Here is a 20,908-nt window from a genome sequence, read left to right as displayed (position 1 = left end):
CTCCACCTTGGCACTGCTGATGTTTTGGGCTGGGTAATCCTTTGTTGTGGGGATGCTTCCGTGGACTGCAGGATGTTCAGAAGCCCATCTGGCCTCTCCGCATCACATGCCCAAGGTATGTGGCTACAGACTGAATACTGTGTCCCCCCAAAATCGTTATGTGGCTATCCTAATCCCCAAGCTGATGGCATCAGGAGGTGGGGGTATTTGGAGGTTATTAGGTCATGGGTGCAGTCCTCGTGAATGGGATTTTTGTCCTTTATAAAAGGGGCCCTACACAGCTCTCTTCATCTGAGTAACTATAGCAAAACGACAGGTGTCTATGCACCAGGGAGCAAGCCCTTCACAGACACTGAGCACCTGCCAGCCGCAGCCCGGAAGTCCCAGCCTCCAGGACTGTGAGAAACAAGTATCTGATCTTATGAGCCATGCAGCCCATGTTATTTTCCCGTCTCAATCCCAAAGGATTAACACGCACTCCCTCAACAGTGACATTACCAAATTTTCCCCTAGGGGGCCAAATTACACAAACTGAGAAATGCATTCTACAAGCCAGAGTGGGCTCTTCCAAAAAATCAACGTTGCGTGAGCGGGGCGGGGAAACAAAAGCAGGGGAGGAGTTTTCTGTTTTACAGCAAGGGAGACTAGAGATACTAAGGGCCAACTGTAGTTGATAAATCTTGATTAGATCTTGGATTAAAAAAAAAACTTGGGGTGCCTGGGTGCCTCAGTCAATTAAGGGTCTGGCTCTTGACTTTGGCTCAGATCATGATCTCAGGGTCTTGGGATCGTGCCCTGTAGCCTCTTCACTCAGTAGGGAGTCAGCCTGAGATTCTCCCTCTCCCTCTGCCCCTCCCCACTCTCACTCTCTCAAAATAATAAATAAAACCTTTGAAAAAACTAAAAGAAAAACTTCTATAAAAGTCAGATGGTGTGGGATCCCTGGGTGGCGTAGCAGTTTGGCGCCTGCCTTTGGCCCCGGGCGCGATCCTGGAGACCTGGGATCGAATCCCCCACATCAGGCTCCCGGTGCATGGAGCCTGCTTCTCCCTCTGCCTGTGTCTCTGCCTCTCTCTCTCTCTCTCTGTGACTATCATAAAAAAAAAAAAAAGTCAGATGGTGGAGATTTGGGGAAATTTGAATATGCACTATATATATTAGTGATACTAAGTGATTATTCACTTTTTTAGATGTAATAATAGTATTGTAGTCACTCAGGAAAACCTTTATTCTGATCTTGGGACATACATGCTAAACTACTTAAGGGAGCAGTATCATGTTCATTGAAACTTGCTTCCAAATGGTTGGGCAGAAAGTAAAGTGTGTGGGGCAGGAGGACAAGTGAAGAAGAGAGAGACAGAGAGAGGGAGAGAGAAAGTCCAAATGTTGGCAAAATGCTGATGAGCTTCGTGGAAGCCCATAGGGGTGTTCATAGTTAGTATTCACCCAACTTCTTGGTAAGCTTGAAACTTTTCAAAATAAATCAAGGAAATACAATCAAAATATATAATATATGATAAAAATCATAGAGAAAAAACATTTGACAAGGAAGCTGGAAATCACTGAGGGAGAGGAGGTCGTAGAGGAGAGAAGACCCCAGGGAAGCGAAGTAGGTTGAGAAAAGTCAGGGAGTGTGAAGTTCCAGAACCTCCAGAAGAAGTTGTTTCAACAATACAAAGGGCTGCCGGGCAGCTCAGTAAGATGCCAACAGAAAATGCAACAAACATTGGCTTTGGCAAGACAGAGGTCTACGGTGACCTTGACAAAATGGGGAGGACAGGAGCCCGATTGATGTGGTTTGTGGGAAGGACAGCATTGAGCAAGGGGAGCACACAAATAGATGGTCCTAAAGAGGAGCTTTGTGTGGGGACGGGAACAGAAACGTGAGGCAAGAGCCAGAAGGGGAATGGCTAGGAGTATGTTCTTGCCCTGCTTGTGATTCTGGAGGGGAGTGATGGGAGGATGGGTCTCTGTGGTTGAGGGAAGGACTGAGTAGCGTGTGTGGGGGGGGGACAGGGTGTGGACGCCACCCCCAAGGGGCTGAGGGGCGGCGGCATCCTCAGAGCAAGTGGAAGGGTGGCCTGGGTGGAATGAGGGGCTAGACTCCTCTGGATGCACCTGTCTTCTCCAGGGATCACCACCCAAGGCACCATGGGCTGAGCGGAAGCTGCTGGAGGTCTAAGGAGGAGAGAGAGGTGAAGTCGAAGCTCAGCAGGTAGCAACCTGGGTTTGGAGGAAGGCACAGGATAGTCCGGCCATGTTGCCAGCTCAGTTGTGGACAATGAGTGGGTTCCATCAAAGTGCAAGATCATTTCCTCCTACAACAAGCTACCGTTTGGGCGCAGGTGCAGAGTGAGAGGATAGCTGGGGTCTGCCAGGGGTGTCGGATTTCTTTCATCTTTATTGACAGCCCAGGATCCAAACCTCTTTCCTCTATTTCCTATGTGTGGATCCCCTTCCCCATTGTGACAGTCTCCCTGAAGAGCACGGCCCTCCTCCCACCAGACAAGCTCCCACCGCCAGATACTTGCTTCGCAGTGTCCCATGCAGAAGGGAAGGAGCGCGTGACCCAGGGCAGCCAATCAAATGCACTGATTCGAGTTTGGGGTCAGGAGCCCAAGAAGACACAGAGTTGGGGGCTGCAGAATGGTGTCAGCGGTGGCAACCAGGCCAGTGGTCGCCTCCCGTGAGCAGTGAACCATGTCCCTGCAGCCTTTACCCTCCTGCCCCCCAGATGGTAGCAGAGACGTCTTCTCCAACGTGGGTTCTATGCCAGACCTTTGCTTGTGGTTCTCACCTCGTAACCTCCAAGCTGGTTCTCCAGCTCTCCCAGAAACTCTGTGAGCCAACCAGCGTCTACGCAGTGCAGATGGCTACATTTATACAATGATATGTCTGTGATCATAAAACCGCAAGGTTCACCGACAGATTGAGCAAGCAAGTTCAATTTCCTCTAACTAGTGTGTTTTGCGGCCTAAATGAACAAACACGGCCCGCCGTGGTAATGATGTTTTACACGTTTTATGGGTATCCGAAGCCTTGTGGTGAAAACTTACATTCCTGTGAGATTAGCCAGGAACAAAAAAACCTCTTGTACTCTAACAGATGGCTATCTCACAGAACCTCTTCGGTTCCTTCTCCTAGAATGCCAGTAAACACGCTGCGAGAAATTGCTGTCGTGATGACAAGGAAGCAGGCATGTATTGTCTAATCATAAATTAGATCTCCGCTGAACACCTGGCTGGTCTCCAAAACCCCTAACTCTTCTTCCTTCTCTAAGATGACAATAGCCGGAACAACTCTCACGTCCTCACACAATTTTGGTAAGAATGTGTTTCCTTTATAGCCTTCTCATCAAATACTCTTGTGACCAAAAGTTTCTTTTGATTTGATTTTTTTTAAAGATTTTATTTATGGGGATCCCTGGGTGGCGCAGCGGTTTAGCACCTGCCTTTGGCCCAGGGCGCGATCCTGGAGACCCAGGATCGAATCCCACATTGGGCTCCCGGTGCATGGAGCCTGCTTCTCCCTCTGCCTGTGTCTCTGCCTCTCTCTCTCTCTCTCTCTCTGTGACTATCATAAATAAATAAAAATTTAAAAAAATAAAAATAAATAAATAAAGATTTTATTTATGTATTCATGAGAGACACAGGCAGAGAAAGAAGCAGGCTCCCTGTGGAGAGCCCAATGCGGGACTCGATCCCAGTCCCCAGGATCACACCCTGAGCCAAAGGCAGATGCTCAACCACTGAGCCATCCAGGCGTCCCTTTCCTTTGATTTTAAAGGAAGCTGATTACTGAATATAAGCTGAATCTTATAATTTTGGGTCGTTACTAGCAATTGTCCCTTCTTTGCCATCTCTTCCCCCCTTCTTTCTTTCCTTCCTTATTGTCTCTTTACATTGGCTAGAACCTTCCGATCATCATTAAGTAGCAGAAGCAAGGGGCACCTAGGAGCTCAGTAGGTTGAGCATCTGACTCTCGATTTCGGCTCAGGTCATGATCTCAGGGTTATAAATAAATAAATAAATAAATAAATAAATAAATAAATAAATAATCTTCAAAGAAGAAGTGAGGCAAATGAAGAATGCCAGCCTCCCAAGAATTTGAAGATTGAGTCTGAGTCTGAAGCCGCACAGGTAATTCTTGAGAGCCAAGTCGGTGCTGGAGTTTTGATGCTAATCTAAAGCTTGTCTAGGGTATTCCACAGCTATTGAACTTCATGAGTTCCATTTTTGTAGTAATCTTTGAGGGTAGTAATGATATTTTTCTGTTTGTATAATGTCAATCATTTGGTCAATGAAGATGGACCTTAGATTAAATTCAACAACATAAGTTTTAGTTAAGAAAAAATGTTTTAACTGAGTTTTTAAAAACTTCAATTTAAAAATTGAAGCTTTGTAAAATAACTTTTTCTCACTTATACCAAAATTATAGTTAGCAGGGTGAGGGCAGAGAAGAGCATTCCGAATGGAGAAACCGGAGAGCCAAGGGGAGTAAGTGCCAGGTTTTTCTCTGGAGTGGTTTTCTTCCAAAGGGCATTTCTGTCCAGGGTAATGTGACTGTGCTTGCTGGGCTCCAAGTAACCCACTTTATAGGTACAGGGCAGAGGACCGGAAGGAAACTAAGTGGGAACCTTAGATCTGCCCTCGCTTGTTGGGTTACTTTGGCTAAGTCACCAAGCACCAGGAATGTTTCTTGTCATGGATCAGTCCATCCATCCATCATGCACCAATCCTTCATCCACCTGTCCTTCATCCACTCATCCATCATCCATCCATCCTTCTCTCCATCCATCCATTCTTTTCTCCTTCTATCCATCCATCGATACATCCATCCATTCATCACCCACCCATCCCTCTATCCCTCCATCCATTCATCCATCCATCGTCCATCCAATATTTAAAGAGTGATTACTACCTACATACACTATTTTAGATACTGGGAATACCCGCATAAAGAGACAATGTTCCTGCTTACTATGTAGTGGAGAAATGTAATATATAAGCAAATAAATAAATAAAAAGGCAATTTCACACTGTGATTAGTTCTATTTAACAAACCACGGGAACATGTGGCATGGTGAGGACATGGATGCAGGTGAGGATGCTCCTAGTTGAGGTGGTGGGGGAAAACTTCTCAGAGGAGGTGATGTGGGAACTCAGAATGAGCTCCCCGTGCTAATGAGAAGGAATCAGCCAGGTGAAAGGACGAAGAACAGTGTTGGGGGGACCAGAAAACCCTGAAAAGAAGAAAGGCACAGCATGGTACAGGCCAGAAGGAGGGCCAGTGCACTGGAGCTTCAATGAAGGTGTGGGGAAGCTGTAGGGCATGGCGTAGGGGAGCTTGGGGGGCATGTTTTCCAGTGGACTTTCTCCTTGGCTTTCCTGGAACTTGTCCAGTTTACACGACTGTGCGAGCCTCTTTTCTTTTCAACGGTATTTGGGTTCAGACAGCAAATTATACAGTTGCCCTCCCTTTAAGGCCACAGCAAGGGCTTTGAGTATTTCCTCAGTGCAGGGAGATGCCACTGAAGGTTTTAGGCAGGAGAATCGAGGACCTCATATGGGTGCTTCCTGTAGCTACAGCAGTTTTCTCCATGTCTGAAATAAGACATAGCTGCTGCCATGGGTCTGGCCTCTATTTCCAGGGATCTGCAAGATGATCCACATGGGTGTGATTTTGTATTAAATCTAAAATGGGGGATCCCTGGGTGGCGCAGCGGTTTGGCGCCTGCCTTTGGCCCAGGGCGCGATCCTGGAGACCCGGAATCGAATCCCACGTCGGGCTCCCGGTGCATGGAGCCTGCTTCTCCCTCTGCCTATGTCTCTGCCTCTCTCTCCCTCTCTGTGACTATCATAAATAAATAAAAATTTTTAAAAAATCTAAAATGGTTGAGGGGCACCTAGGGGGCTCAGTAGGCTAAGCAATCTGCTCTTGATTTCAGCTGCTTCTCCCTCTGCTTATGTCTCTGCCTCTCTCTCTCTGACTATCATAGATAAATAAAAATTAAAAAAAAATCTAAAATGGTTGAGGGGCACCTAGGGGGCTCAGTAGGCTAAGCAATCTGCTCTTGATTTCAGCTCAGATCATGATCTCAGGGTAATGGGATCAAGCCCCACTGTCAGGCCCTGCAGTCAATGTGGAGTCTGCTTGAGATTCTCTCTCTCTCTCCCTCTGCCCCTCCCCCCCAGCTCACTCGCTCTCTCTCTTTCAAAATAAAAATAAATAAATAAAATCTTTAAACCTACAATGGTTGAAACATGTCCCACGTGGCTGATGTATGTTCCACGGATTGGTGCTAGCGTGCGGGTGCAGAGGTCAGATCATAGCCAGTAGGGCTGGTATACCAGGTGTCCTTCCAGAAGAGGGTGGAGGCCCACCTGCAGGAGTGGGGGCACGGGGTGGGGGGGTGCACAGCGGCTGCCGTGATCTTTGCCCCCAGTATATTGTGATGTACTGCAGCTACACTGGGCCCAAGTTATATGGGTTTTCTGTTTATAGCATCCAGTATAGAGCCCAGAGCACGCGCTGGAAACCTATATCGTCTGAAAACATTTGAGTGGGGAGTATCCGTTTCCTGTCTCCACCATGAGGAGGATAATCATGTGGCCTGGGGACTGCCGGGCAGATCAAATCCCACCCCATCCGTGTCCCAGACAGTCCCTTATGAGTGTCCCGCCTAGGGGGCCTCCTTGCTGGCCTCCCACCCCCAGCTCCCTAACATCCTGTTTACTCTCCATTCCACAGCTGACAGAGTCCAACGTCGTGACCCCGTATGTTTACACATCACCAGACGATCTCCAACCTCACGGTATTACTGACCATGCTCCCTGTGCTCCACACTGCATCCCCGTGACTTGTGTATTTTCTAACTAGCAGTTTGCACCTCTTGATTCAGTCTACCACTGAACAGGTGGAGACATGGCAGGAAAAAAGGGATAAAACAATGTTTTGAATACACTGTGAGGGAGCAGGGGTGGCGGGCAGGGAGTGAAGGCAAGATGGTGGGCCAGGAGGCGTGGGTGAGGGCCCACAGTTACAGGGAGGAGGGTGAGACTATGGAAATGCATGGAATTCTCCCCTTTTTGATACCTGTGTCTGGCTGTAGGTAGCCCATTGGTTGTTTAGGGCCTATGGCTACTTTGAGGTGGGTCACCTAATGTGCATGACCGATGGGTGGCCACGGGGTCACTTTGGGCGCTTTCTGCATTTCACCCACAAGCCTGTTGGCAGACAAGTGGCCTCCGGGTCCCCTGCCCTCTGGCCCCCACCAGTTGGTCCTCTGGGGCTGTGAGTCTGTGTTGTGTTTTGTTTTGTTTGTTCACGTGGCCATGCCCCCCAGCCAGGTGTACAAGGCCATCAGGATGAGGATGCTGCCACCACACAGAGCCCAGCCTCACCTCAGTGTCCAATATCCAAACCCCTCCAGTCCCCGAAGGCCAGCCAAGCCCACGGGTCCCACCCTGCCAACCTCTCCTGGGTCTTCCTGGCCCCGGGGACTTGCGCCTGGGTGGGAATCCGCCCAGCAAACGTTCCCTGCTGCCTCCCGTCCCAGATCTGGGCTGAAGACCTCTGAGGGCCCTTGTCAAGGTATTTGTAGTTTCTGGGCAGATGTTCTGCTCTCCACGCCTAGAAAGCAGGATGTGGGTCTAAAACCAGAGCCTCGATGGCAAGTGATGCAGAGCATTTTCTCATGTGCATGTTGGCCAAGTCTATGTCTTCCTCTGTGAGATTTCTCTTCATGTCTTTTGCCCGTTTCATGATTGGATTGTTTGTTTCTTTGGTGTTGAGTTTAAGAAGTTCTTTATAGATCTTGGAAACTAGCCCTTTATCTGATATGTCATTTGCAAATATCTTCTCCCATTCTGTAGGTTGTCTTTTAGTTTTGTTGACAGTATCCTTTGCTGTGCAAAAGCTTCTCATCTTGATGAAGTCCCAATGAGTCTCACCTCACACCAGTGAGAATGGGGAAAATTAACAAGGCAGGAAACCACAAATGTGGGAGAGGATGTGGAGAAAAGGGAACCCTCTTACACTGGAGGTGGGAATGTGAACTGGTGCAGCCACTCTGGAAAACTGTGTGGAGGTTCCTCAAAGAGTTAAAAATAGACCTGCCCTATGACCCAGCAATAGCACTGTTGGGGATTTACCCCAAAGATTCAGGTGCAATGAAACGCTGGGACACCTGCACCCCGATGTTTCTAGCAGCAATGTCCACAATAGCCAAACTGTGGAAGGAGCCTCGGTGTCCATCGAAAGATGAATGGATAAAGAAGATGTGGTCTATGTATACAATGGAATATTCCTCAGCCATTAGAAACGACAAATACCCACCATTTGCTTCGACATGGATGGAACTGGAGGGTATTATGCTGAGTGAAGTAAGTCAGTCGGAGAAGGACAAACATTATATGTTCTCATTCATTTGGGGAATATAAATAATAGTGAAAGGGAATAGAAGGGAAGGGAGAAGAAATGGGTAGGAAATATCAGAAAGGGAGACAGAACATGAGAGACTCCTAACTCTGGGAAACAAACGAGCGGTGGTGGAAGGGGAGGGGGGGGGTGGATGGGTGACGGGCACTGAGGGGGGCAATGACGGGATGAGCACTGGGTGTTATTCTGTAAGTTGGCAAATTGAACACCAATAAAAAATAAATTTATTATTAAAAAAAAAAAACAGAGCCTCGATGAAGAGGCTCCAGAAATGTTTGCTGCCTGAGTGAATAAAGGGACGGAAGAGTGGAAGACTTGGCCTGGGCCAGGTCCTCAGGCCTCAGTTTATCGGGGTTAGGATGCACCTGACAGGAACTCAGCCCTTAGGGACGCTAGTCCTCTGCACAGCTCTCAGCCTCGCCTCTGGCTTGGGGTTTGGCCTCCTCTTCCTCTGGACCACTGGGCCTCCTAGTACACACACCTTCTCTCCCTCCGTCTGCCCTGGGGTGTCATCCTGTGGCCCGGGCACAGCACAGCTCTTGGTCTTTGGCCTGAGCGCACCTAGGAAGCCAGCCAGCCTGCCAGCCAGCCAGGTTATATTTAGATTTCTGCCACCACCTGACGGGGTCATCTGTGAGTCGGGGCACAGAAGTAGCTGTGGCATTTCGGGAGTAAGCCGAGGCAGGACCAGGGCAGCGAGGAAGTAGGTGGGGAAGTGGGGGCTCGTCTAAGTGAGTCACAGGGCAAGGATGAGAATGTGTGGCTTCCATGGAACCCAGGGAGAGGAGGTCAGACCCCAGGCTGCTGCTGGTTTGCAGTCTCCAGCAAAGCTGACCCGGGCACAGGCACTTGAGCTGCAGACACCGTGACTCCATCGACGGCACCGCGTGCACCCACGGGTGCTCCCACGCAAGTGCCGGCTTAACTTTTCCAGAAAGTCCCAAGCTGTTTTCCAGAGGGCTGGCTCTGGTTTCTGTGCTTGCCGGGAGGGCACGAGGGGGCTGCTCCGCTGCGTCCCCACCAGCATGTGCACAGCCAGGTACCCTCCACTCAGCCACTTGGCCACGGTGCAGATCCCTCACTGAGGGTCGCTTTGTATCCCTGTGGTCACTCAGGGTGGCGAAGGGATGCCCATGGGCGTGTTTCTGGGTTGATGATATGTCCCTTCAAATATTTTTTCCATCTTGTTTTCTTATTGTGAAGTTATTTATTTATTTATTTATTTATTTATTTATTTATTTATTTATTTGCAAAGGAGAGCTTGAGCAGGGGTGGGGGGAAGAGGCAGATGGAGAGGAAGATGCAGACGCCCCACTGAGCAGGGAGCCCGATGCAGGGACTCAACCCCAGGACCCCAACCCCAGCACCCCGGGATCATGGCCCAAGTGGAAGGCAGAAGCGTCACCCACTGAGCCCCCTGGGCGCCCCTTAGAGTCTTTCAAATACTGCATACACAAAGCTTTATCCAATATTTGACTTTCCAATATTCTCTTCCAATTTGTTGTCTATCTTTTCAATTCTCCTAATGGTGTCCTTGGAAGAGACGTTCTCATTCTGAGCAAGTCCAACATATGAATTTGGTTTTCTACAGATAGCACAGGAGCTAAGAAATCTTTGCTGAACCAAAAGGTCACGAAGATTTTGTGCTAAGTTCATCAGTTTCATGTCCTACGTTTTAGTTCTGTGATCCATCTCGAGTACTTTGGTTTTGTTTTGTTTGTGTGGTTCTTGACGTCCTACAGTTTCCACGCTATTTGTTGAGAAGACCGTCCTTTCCTTCTGCACTGAATCACCTTCGCTCCTTTGCTGAAAACCAACCATCCACATGCGATCCATGTCCTGGGTCACGGGCCCCCGGCTTTCAAGTACCTGCATTCAAATCCCATCACTGTCACTTATTAGCCTAACCTCCCCTAGATACAGATATGCCCCGCAGTGCCTCAGCCCTCTCATGTGTAACAGTGACTCGCTAATGATTCTTACTGGAAGCGTTGTGGGGGTGATTAAATGAGGTAATCACATTAAGCTTCTGGAATACTGAGTAGACACACAGTAAATACTAGCTGCAATTTTTATCTCCACTTTTCAGGGGATGTGAGGTGAGCTTCGAGTCATAAATAGCTCTCCTAAGTGAGCGTTCAGAAGTGGTACGGGAAATTTCCAGGTGATGCACCACAGGAGTCTGACCCCAGACCTCAGAGCCTCCATCACTCACATCATCTATCCTGTACATTTTTTAAAATATTTTTTTCAAAGATTCTACCTATTTATTCATAAGAGACACACAGAGAGAGGCAGAGACACAGGCAGAGGGAGAAGTAGGCTCCCTGCGGGGAACCCGATGTGGGACTGGATCCCAGGACCCCAGGATCACACCCTGAGCCGAAGGCAGATGCTCAACCACTGAGCCCCCCAGGCATCCCTTGATACTGTGATTATGATGGAACTTGGTGGTTTTCTTCATGTTTCTTGTGTTTTGGGTTCATTGAGCTTTTGGGGCCTGTGAGTTTGTAGTTTTTATGAAATTTGTAAACTTGCATCCATTATTTCTTGGAATTTTTTTTTTTTTTTTTTTTTTTTTTTTGGTGCCTCTTCCATTTGGGACTCCAGCACACACATCATAGGCTTCTCAGAGTTATCTCACACTCGGCATTCATATATTTTCAGCCTTTACTTCTCTGTATTCCGCTGTGGACAGTTCCTCTTACCATGTTAAGGTCACTAATTTTAGATAATTTCTGTGTTATCTAATCGAGGGATTCCATTCAGTGTTATTTGTCATCTCTAGAGGCATGGCTTGGGTCATGGATGTGGGTTCTCCATATCTATTTAACATGCATTTGTCCCTAATTCCACCACTGCTACCATTTCTGGGCCTGTTTCTGTCATTAGTTTGTGCCTCTTTCCCATGTTGATGTAAAATTAATTTTTTTACATATTAAGGAAAATAACTCTTGTCACATAGCACAGATATTTCTCACAATTTTTTGTTTGTGTTTTCTGTTCCCTATCCCTGAAATGAAACTCACTCTTATTCTTGCTCCAATCTCCCTTTCTTGGCTCCATTTTCCTTCAATAATCCTTAGTACCACCCAACACGTTATATAAATCTGTGTTGTCTCCTCACTAAAAAACAAACTGTATAAGGGTAGAGATTTATCTGTTTTATTTACTGCAATATCCCCATGCCAAACATCAGGAGCAGAGCACATCCTAAGTGTCTCTAATAAATATATTTTGGGAGGAAAAAAAAAGTTAATCTTGTTTCCATTATTTTTGTTTTCATTAAAATCAGTCACCTTTAGAAAGTCTTGCTCATTTCAAGAATACTTGATTTAATTTTTACATTTAAATGTTAAAGCTTGGGATCCCTGGGTGGCGCAGTGGTTTGGCGCCTGCCTTTGGCCCAGGGCGCGATCCTGGAGACCCGGGATCGAATCCCACGTCGGGCTCCCAGTGCATGGAGCCTGCTTCTCCCTCTGCCTGTGTCTCTGCTTCTCTCTCTCTCTCTCTGTGTGACTATCATAAATAAATAAAAAATTAAAAAAAAAAATAAATAAATGTTAAAGCTTCTGATCCTTAAAAAAAAAAGCCTCTGATCCTTTTGTAGCTCATAAATGTGATGATTATGTGTTCACGCCACTGTGTGACATATGCCGCCCTCAAACCTTGTTACGACCACGGCACATTACCCATTTGACGTGAAAAAAATAATAATAATAAGGGATCTCTGGGTGGCGCAGCGGTTTGGCTCCTGCCTTTGGCCCAGGGTGTGATCCTGGAGACCCAGGATCAAATCCCACGTCGGGCTCCCAGTGCATGGAGCCTGCTTCTCCCTCTGCCTATGTCTCTGCCTCTCTCTCTCTCTCTCTGTGTGACTTATCATAAATAAATAAAAATTTAAAAAATAATAATAAATAATTATTAAAGCCTCTTTGATATGGATTTTGATGTGTGAAGCATGATTCTGGTTTTATTGGTGAATCTTCTTCCTTCTGCCTTGCTCCTGGCAGCCACCATTCTCCTTCCTGTCTCAACTAATTTGATTGCTCGAGGTTCTTCATGAAAGTGAAGTCACATGATATTGTCCTCTAATGACTGGCTTAGTTCACTCGGCATAACGTCCTCAACATTCATCCGCGTTGTAGCAGGTGTCAGAATGTCCTTCTTTTCTCAGGTGGAATAATATTCCACTCCACGGATATAGGCCACATTTTGTTTACCTGATCCTCCATCGGTGGACACTTGGGTTGTTTCCATGTCAGGGCTGGGGTAAAGAATGCTGCTATGAACACAGGTGCATGAATGTTTCTTGAGACCCTATTCTTTTTTTTTTTAAAGATTTTACTTATTTATTCATGAGAGACAGAGAGAGGCAGAGACACAGACAGAGGGACAAGCAGATACCCTGCAGGGACCCCGATGTGGGACTTGATCCCAGGACCCGGGGTCACAACCTAAGCCGAAGGGAGATGCTCAACCACGAAGCCACCCAGGTGTCCCTGAGACCCTAGTCTTAATTTTTTGGGGTATATGCCTAGAATTATAATTGCTAGATAATGTGGTGGCTCTATTTTTAATATTTGGAGGAACTGCCACACCGTTTTCCAGAGCAGCTGCATCACTGTACGTGCCCACTCTCAGGACACAAGGATTCCAATTTCCTCACATCTTTTTTGACACACCATTTTCTGGGGGTTTTGTTTCATTTTGTTTTTTAATAGTAACCATCCTAAATGGTGTGAAGGTATCTCACTGTGGTTTTTTGTTTTGTTGTTTTCTTTTTTAAAGATTTTATTTATTTATCCATGAGAGACACAGAGAGAAAGAGAGGCAGAGACACAGGCAGAGGGAGAAGCAGGCTCCATGCAGGGCGCCCAACGAGGGACTCGATCCTGGGTCTCCAGGATCACACACTGGGCTGAAGGCAGCGCTAAACCACTGAGCCACCTGGGCTGCCCCTGTTTTGTTGTTTTTTTAAGTAGGCTCCATGTGGGCATGGGGCCCAACACAGGACTCGAACTCAGGAACCCCCACCCCATCCCAAAATCAAGACTTGGATGCTCAACCGACTGACTAAGCCACCCAGGCGGCTTTGATTCTCATTTCCCTAAATGATCAATGATGTCGAGAATCCTTTATGGGCTTGTTGGCCAAGTGTGAATCTTCTTGGGAGAAATGCCTATTCAATATTCTCTCCATTTACGAATTGGGTACTTTGGTGTTTTTTGCGGTAAAACCAATGAGTTTTTAGTGGTTGGAATTTCTATTATTGTGCCAAGTGGAGTGAAACAGTGGGAAGAATAAGCACCGTGCATGGTGAGGGGGAATGGAGAAGGGACTTCTGGCCAGGACCCCTTTCCTGGTCAGGGCTTTCAGCTCCCAGCTGCACCTGCTGTCTCCTGACCCCGCCCAACCCCCCCGGACCCCCTCCCCCCTGGCCGAAGTGTCCAAGGTCCCCGCGGTTCCTGTGGGGAACCCCAGGTCAGTGGGGGGCAGGCACCTGCCACAGTCCCTCGCAGGGGTGAGGGCGCCACCTACCGGGGAGACTGAGAATTTGTCATTTTCCTGAGAATCCAGGCACCAGCTGGCCAGAGAGAGAGGAAGAGGCAGGGTTTGGCCTCCACTTGCCCCCGGCTCTATGGTTTTGAGACGATCTTCAGCTCTGTGGGCACTGAAGTGCCTCCTCCCCGCTCTCAGCTTTGGGAGTTTCAGGGCGGAGATCACGGGGGGCCAGAATGTCCCCCAGGCAAGAATTCTCTCACAGGGTCCTTTCTGGCTCCAGGTCTGGTCCACTGGCTTGGCATTCAGGGCCTCCCTGCTATGGGGACCCGAGGCAGCACCTGACTGAGAGGCCTTGCTGTCCACTCCAGCCCTGTGCCCTTGGAGGCTGCAGGGTCCAGCCTTGAATCCTGGCCTCACGTTCCCAGGCTGTCCCTGAAGCCAGCCCTGGGGTCTTCCACATCCAAGTTTCTCTGCAGAATTCAGCAGGGACTCAGGTCACGGGTAACAACTGAATCCCGAAGGCTCCAGCACCTCCTGGAAATGTGGGGGCCCTTCCTCTTGGTCTGGAACTACTCCTGATGCCCAGCCTCTCCCAGAGGCTCCATTCACCTGTTCTTCTCTCTGACCCCTTCGCCTCGGCCCTGCCTTCTCTCACGTCAAGAAAACTTTGTTTCAGGGGAAAATCATGCACTGTGGAAATCCTGGAGGCCCCCCCCCCGCCCTCTGGGTTTTCTGGTCCCAGTTCCCTGTGAAGCACAGACACTTGGTGGCAACACAAAAAGAATTCTTATCTGTAGAGATGGAAATGATGTCCTATGATGTGCAGGGTGAATTGACTCTCTTCCCTGCCTCCCTAGCTCTGGGGAAAAACCAGTCTGCTGTACATTTGTGCATTCACTGCCATATTCCTCATCGATAAGTGTGTCTGTTCCTTGGATCTGTTTCCTTTTTCTTTCTTTCTTTTTTTAAACGACAGTATTATTGACTGTATTCCCTATGCTGTACTTTTCATCTCTGTGATGGGACTTTCTTTTCAACCTGTTAAACCATCTACTTGGTTCCCTCACTGATTAGCAAGTAGAATAAAATCCTCAACAGGCAGGGCTGCTGGAGAGCTCAGTGAGGTAAGCATCCAGCTCTTGGTTTTGGCTCTGTTCATGATCTCAGGGTTATGGGATTGAGCCCCACATGGACTCTGTGCTCAGAGGGGAGTCTGCTTGAGATTCTGTCTCCCTTTCCCTCTCCCTCTGCTCTCTCTCTCTCTCTCTCTCTCTCTCAAACAAATAAATAAATCTAAAAATAAAATCTATAACAGGTGCTCATTTTTGTGTCTGCATGAGATTCATGATTTTTACCTTTTGTTGAAAATTAAACACTCAACTGGGTAGGTCCCTGCACCCAGAAAGCCCAGCCCTCCGGCACCGAGACCCCAAGGGTCACAGCTGGGGACCCGTGCCCCCCCTTTATGTGCCCCGTGGGCTCCAGGAGAGACATCCTCTCTGGTTCCTGGTCCCCACAGGCTGCAGCACACGTGGCTGGTCAATAAGACCATGAAGGCGAAGCTGGGGGCTTTCTGGATGTTGGGGGAAGGGGCTTGCCCTGAAACTGACTGTTCTGCCCTAGAAAGGCTCAAGGGCAGCTTGGCCATCCCTGCACTGGTCACGGGGTAAAATGGTTGGGTTTTCACGGTTTTGAAAATGCTTGAGCCTTTTCCAAGAAAAACGTTGCTGTGGGGGGAAGGGGAGAGTTTGTGTTTCGTGGGGACAGAGTTCTGGGGACAGTCAGTGGCAACAGTGTCAGGACGGTGGGAATGTGTCGACACTCCTAAGCCACGTGCTTGCAGGAGTAAGAAGATAGATTTTACATCACGTGCATTTTACCATGATAAAAAGAAAATGAGAGCAAAGTGCTCATTTCAATGCTTTTTTGGGTGGACTTCTGTGGAGGAAGCTGAAACGGGCAAGATTTCACAGCTTCTCAGAAATGGAGCTTCTTATGCAGGTGATGCTTAAAAATAAACCTTCCTCCTCCCTCCATTTCCCCCCACCCCCAGCTTTCTACCCAACAGCACACAAGGACGTGGCCTACTATCTAGAAGGTTCCAGGGAGCAGCATGGAGGCAATGAGAGGGAGCGCCAGGGTGAGGGGACACCAGTCTGTCCACGTGACACCTGCTGTTGTCATGAAAGGGTTGCTTCGATGACTGAGGACAGAAAACTTCATGAGCTGGCCAGCAGGCCAGGGGAAGGGAGGGCTGCGGGGTGTGGAGGGGGTGCTTAGTCTTGTTGCTGTGGTAGTTCTGGCTGTCAGAAGTCCAGAACAGGTCAGCAGGACCAGTTCCTCCTGGAGGCTCTAGGGGGGAATCAGCCGCTTCCTGCATCGTCCTGACCGCTCACTTCCCAGGTCACAGCTGCTGACTCTGACCTTCCCGCCTCCTTCTTGGGAGGGTGGGGACCCTGGCGGTCACCATGACCCCACTTAGGTCAGCCAGTACAGTCTCATGTCTCAAAGTCCTTAACATACACCTGCAAAGTCCCTTTGCCCATATAAGGTGACATTCTCACGGGCTCTGGGGTTTGGAGGGCTTCCTGTGAAATGTGGGGGTGAAGACAGGCCTGTTGGGACTCCCCATGCCCTCTCATGGGGATCTTCACCTCCAGGAATGGGGACAGTGGGTGGGGACCCCCTCATCTGCAAGAGATGGCTGCTGCCTGCCCACCCACCCCCAAATACCCGCACACCAACCTTGCCTCTGGATTGGGGTGATCTCACCTCGGTGACCCCGGGGCAGGGGGCAGGAGGGCAAGGGGCCTGCCTGGCTGTGGTTGGGGATAGCAGAGCAACTCCAGCAGGCTCAGTGAGGACCCCCAGTTCCCATGAGTGCTCTGGCCTCCCACACCCGTCAGAGCTCTTTGGAGACATGTCCTCGGGGCACTTGGGTGACTCAGCCAGGTCCTGGGATCAAGTCCCACATTGGGCTCCCTACCCATCATCCCTACTTGTCCTTCTCCCTCTGCAGCCCCCCCTGCTTGTGCTCTCTCTCTCTGCAAATAAACAAATATTGTTTAAAATAAATAAATAAAAACAAGTTCTTGTTTTTGTGATTTACAAACATGCCTGACATCCTCAGACAATTAAGAGAAAACAATTTAAGCCTCTAGAAAACCCATCAACTCAGTGGCAACCACTGTGAACATAGCCACGTACATCTTTCTTGACAGATTTAAGTATGTGAGTTTGTAACATTATTATATGTGCAGCTTTATAATCTGCTTTACTCACTCAGTAATAGGTCGCGATCATTTTTCTACAGCCATAAGTGCAGAATTGCACATCTGTTTGTATCGGCATTGTAGTGCCGTGTAGAATAACATATTTACGGGGTCACACAGTTGACTGCTGAATTTCTCTAACTTTTCACTATCATAAACAATACCTTTGTATTTGTCGGTCGAGGTATCTCCTTAGGGTAAATTTCTTGTCTTTATTCCATTTTTTTTTTTTTAATTTTCAGAGAGCCAGAGAGCCAGAGGAAGGAAGGGCAGAGGGAAAGAGAGAATCTCAAGCAGACTCTGGACTGAGCGTAGAGCCTGGCTTGGGGCTCGATCCCAGGACCCCGAGATCATGACCTGAACCAAAATCAAGAGCAGGACACCTAACCAGCTGAGCTACCCAGGCATCATCCTTACAGTAAATTTCTAAATGTGGGATTACTGAGCCAAAATATGCTAATTTTACATCTGGACATAGTACCGGTTAAATTATATGCCCCACTCCCACCCCCCCACACAAAGATAGGCTGAAGTTTCTAAGCCCTGGTACCTGTGAACGTGACTTCCTTTGGAAATATGGTCTTTTCTGATGATCAAGTTAGGGCATCCTTAGGATGGATCCCGATCCAGGAGGACCAGAGTCCTCCCATAAAGGAGGAACTTGGACACAGATTCAAACACATGGAGAGACGCGAGGACAATGTGGTGATGGTCATCACGCTGACAAAGGCACGCGTGATGCACTGCCAACCAAGGATGCCCAGATGCCCGTCCTCTCCAGAAGCTCAGAACAGGCTGGGAAGGAGTCTACCCAGAGTCACAGAGGGGGCGTGGTCCCACCCACACGTGGATTTTGTACAGCTAGACTCCAGGACTGTGAGGCAACGCATGTCTTTCGAGCCGCCCAGTTCGTGGTGATTTGTCGTAACAGCCCAAGGAGACTAGTACAGATGCTTGTGGCCAAACTGCCCTGCAGGAAAGCCTCATCATTAGGTTCTCATCAGAAGGAACCATCAGCATACACGTCCCTTCCACCATTGGTGAGATGCAATCATTTTTCATATGTTCGCCCACTGTTTGTATTTCTTCCATGGATTGCTTGTCTGTACCCTTTGTCCATTTTCTTATTTTTTTTTTAAAGATATCATGCATTTATTCATGAGAGACACACAGAGAGAAGCAGAGACACAGGCAGAGGGAGAAGCAGGCTCCATGCAGGGAGCCTGACGCAGGACTCGATCCCGGGATTCCAGGACCACACCCTGGGCCGAAGGCAGGTGCCAAACCACAGAGCCACCCAGGGATCCCCTTTTGCCCATTTTCTATCAGGAAATTCCTTCTTCCTTTCTTTCCTTTCCTTCCTTCCTTTCTTTTCTTTCTTTCTCTTTTGACAGAGAGATGGCATGTGCTCCTGCATGGGGCCGAGGGCAAAAGGAGAGAGAGAATCTCAAGCAGACCCCCTGCTCAGGGAGGGGCCCAACATAGGACTCGATCCCAGGACCCCTGAGATCGTGACCTGAGTCAGATGCTTAGCCAACTGAGCCAGCCGGGCACCCTCCATTTCATTTCTTCTTAGCTCGTAAGAGATGTTTTCAAATCAGAAACACTGATGGTCTCCCCACTTTTCTTTCAATAACTGCTCCCCATCTAGACACCCATCTTCCAAAGATGCATCTGGCCTCTCATCCTTCAGAAAATTTAAAATCAAATGTTACTGATGCCTTTTCTGGTGACCTCTGGCTTTGCAGCACACCTTACAAGTCTTTCCCCCGCCCAGGGTAATTTTAATAAGAAAAAGTAGGGATCCCTGGGTGGCGCAGCGGTTTAGCGCCTGCCTTTGGCCCAGGGCGTGATCCTGGAGATCCAGGATCGAGTCCCACGTCGGGCTCCTGGTGCATGGAGCCTGCTTCTCCCTCTGCCTGTGTCTCTGCCTCTCTCTCTCTCTCTGTGTGTGACTATCATAAATAAATAAAAATTTAAAAAATTAAAAAAAAAAAAGAAAAAGTATCTGCGTTTGCTTCTGGGATTTCTCTCATTTCGCATCTTGAAGCTAGATCTTTGCTGGTCCCGGATGCGTTTTCCCAGGAGGCCGGGCTCCAGCGGGTGTTTCCTGGAAGCGGCCAGGCAGGGCTGCAAGGTGAGGAGCCCATGTCCTGCACGCTGACCTGGAGCACCACCAGGAGCACATCCTAGATCCCCAGGGCGCGACCATCTATTTCTGGGCTCTGCTGTGATCGTTATCCCACTGTTGTAATCCACTTACTTGTCCTTCTCCCCAGCCGACCGTGAGTCACTTGAAGACAGGGACTGGGTCCTACTCGGCCACCAGCACCCAGCGGGGCTCCATGTAAATGACCGACCGCACAAGAGAGCACTAACACATGGTGCCGTGAGCACCACCACAGCCCTTTCCTGGGGTCCCCCCCTCCCCGTCCAGACACACAGCTGCCTGTCACCTCCAGCTTGCCTTTCAGGCTGGGCAAGAGCACCCCCACCCTCGCCTCTGAGAAGTCCACCTGGGCACCCCCGCCGGCCCATCGGGCAAAGCCCTGGCAGGTCATCCAATCACTTCACGGATCAGACAATAATTCTAGGCCCCTGAAAAAACACCAAAATGGGAACAGTTGCGTTTGGTTTTGTTGTGGTTTTTTTCTTTCTTCCGACTTACCGTGATTTGATACTTCGAACCACAGGTGACAGAGCAACGCACCGCATGGGAAGGGGCTCAGTGTGAGGCAAGAAGCAAGGATACAACAGGAGAGTTTCCTCCCTGTTTCTGGGACCCGCAGCCTGCTGGGTGGGAAGGGATCTCAGCCCAGGCTGTGCCGCATTGAGCGAGCGCCTTCCCCCACGTCCGGTTCCCCGCTGCCCCCTGAGCGGAGCTGGGACCTGCACCCTTCAGAGGTCACGCCCGCTCAGAGGGAGCGCCCGCCCGGCTTCCAGCGCTGGGTTAGGGAGCCTCCCCCTCCCCCGCCCCCCGCCCCCCACCTCGTCAGCAATTAGGAGACTAGAAGGAGCGAATCCCGGCCCCTGGGAGCGTCGTTTCTGCCCCGGGGGCCCCACGCAGCCCTTCCTTCAATTGCTGAAGCAGCACGAGAGCAGCCCCTCGTTCTGCGCGGGACCGGGACGCCGTGTGCCACCTGGATGCTACGAGGACACGGAACCCGGGGCAGGGGGACTAGACTGCAGTCCCCCCCGGTGCCCCTCCGGTCTGACGTCTCGGGTTCTGCGGCGTCCGAGGCCAAGGTCTCCGGTGTCCAGCATCCCCGCCCCCCCCCCGCCTCCCCCCGCCCCCAGGGCGGGACCTGGGCAGGTGGAACCCTGGGAGGCAGGCACCGCACGCGGCCGGCAGAGGGCGCCCCCCTTCCTCGCCGAGCCCCGCGGCCCCCGCTCCCGCAGCCCGCCTCGCCGCCGCCGCCGCCCTCCCCGCCCCTGGCCCGAGGAAGAGTGTGGGCAGCAGGAAAACCTGCAGGTCCGCGGCCCCGGGCTGGGGCCCAGCGTTCCTCTCCGGCCTCCTGCTGCCTCCAAACACTCCAGCGGGTCTGCCCTGCTCCCGCCACGGCGTGACCTCCGGCCTACACACCCGCCAAGGCCCAGGCCAGATGCCTCCACCACGCCTGTGCTCCCACGGGGCCAGCACTCCTTGCTTTCAACAGGAATGACCGGTGTCCTTCTGTCCTGCAAAAACTGGG

The 20,908-nt window shown here is 49.8% G+C and overlaps 1 protein-coding gene, 1 long non-coding RNA gene and 1 other non-coding gene across 3 annotated transcripts in view; 2 read left to right on the top strand and 1 right to left on the bottom strand.

Moving 5' to 3' along the window:
* Positions 1 to 20,908, bottom strand: part of ZFP3 (ZFP3 zinc finger protein) — a 91,060-nt gene that overhangs the window by 11,496 nt on the left and 58,656 nt on the right. The gene's annotated exons all lie outside the window — the stretch shown is intronic.
* LOC140625015 (uncharacterized) lies at positions 1,838 to 8,510 on the top strand. The gene is made up of 3 exons (XR_012024419.1): positions 1,838 to 2,215; positions 3,145 to 3,323; positions 6,751 to 8,510. It is a non-coding gene; the product is annotated as an uncharacterized lncRNA (long non-coding RNA).
* LOC140631328 (small nucleolar RNA U13) lies at positions 12,038 to 12,141 on the top strand. Its single transcript, XR_012028964.1, has one exon. It is a non-coding gene; the product is annotated as a small nucleolar RNA U13 (small nucleolar RNA).

This window comes from Canis lupus, chromosome 3, assembly GCF_048164855.1.
Source record: "Canis lupus baileyi chromosome 3, mCanLup2.hap1, whole genome shotgun sequence".
NCBI lineage: Eukaryota > Metazoa > Chordata > Mammalia > Carnivora > Canidae > Canis > Canis lupus.
The sequence above is the reverse complement of the archived record's forward strand: the minus strand, read 5'-3'. Positions and strand labels throughout refer to the sequence as shown.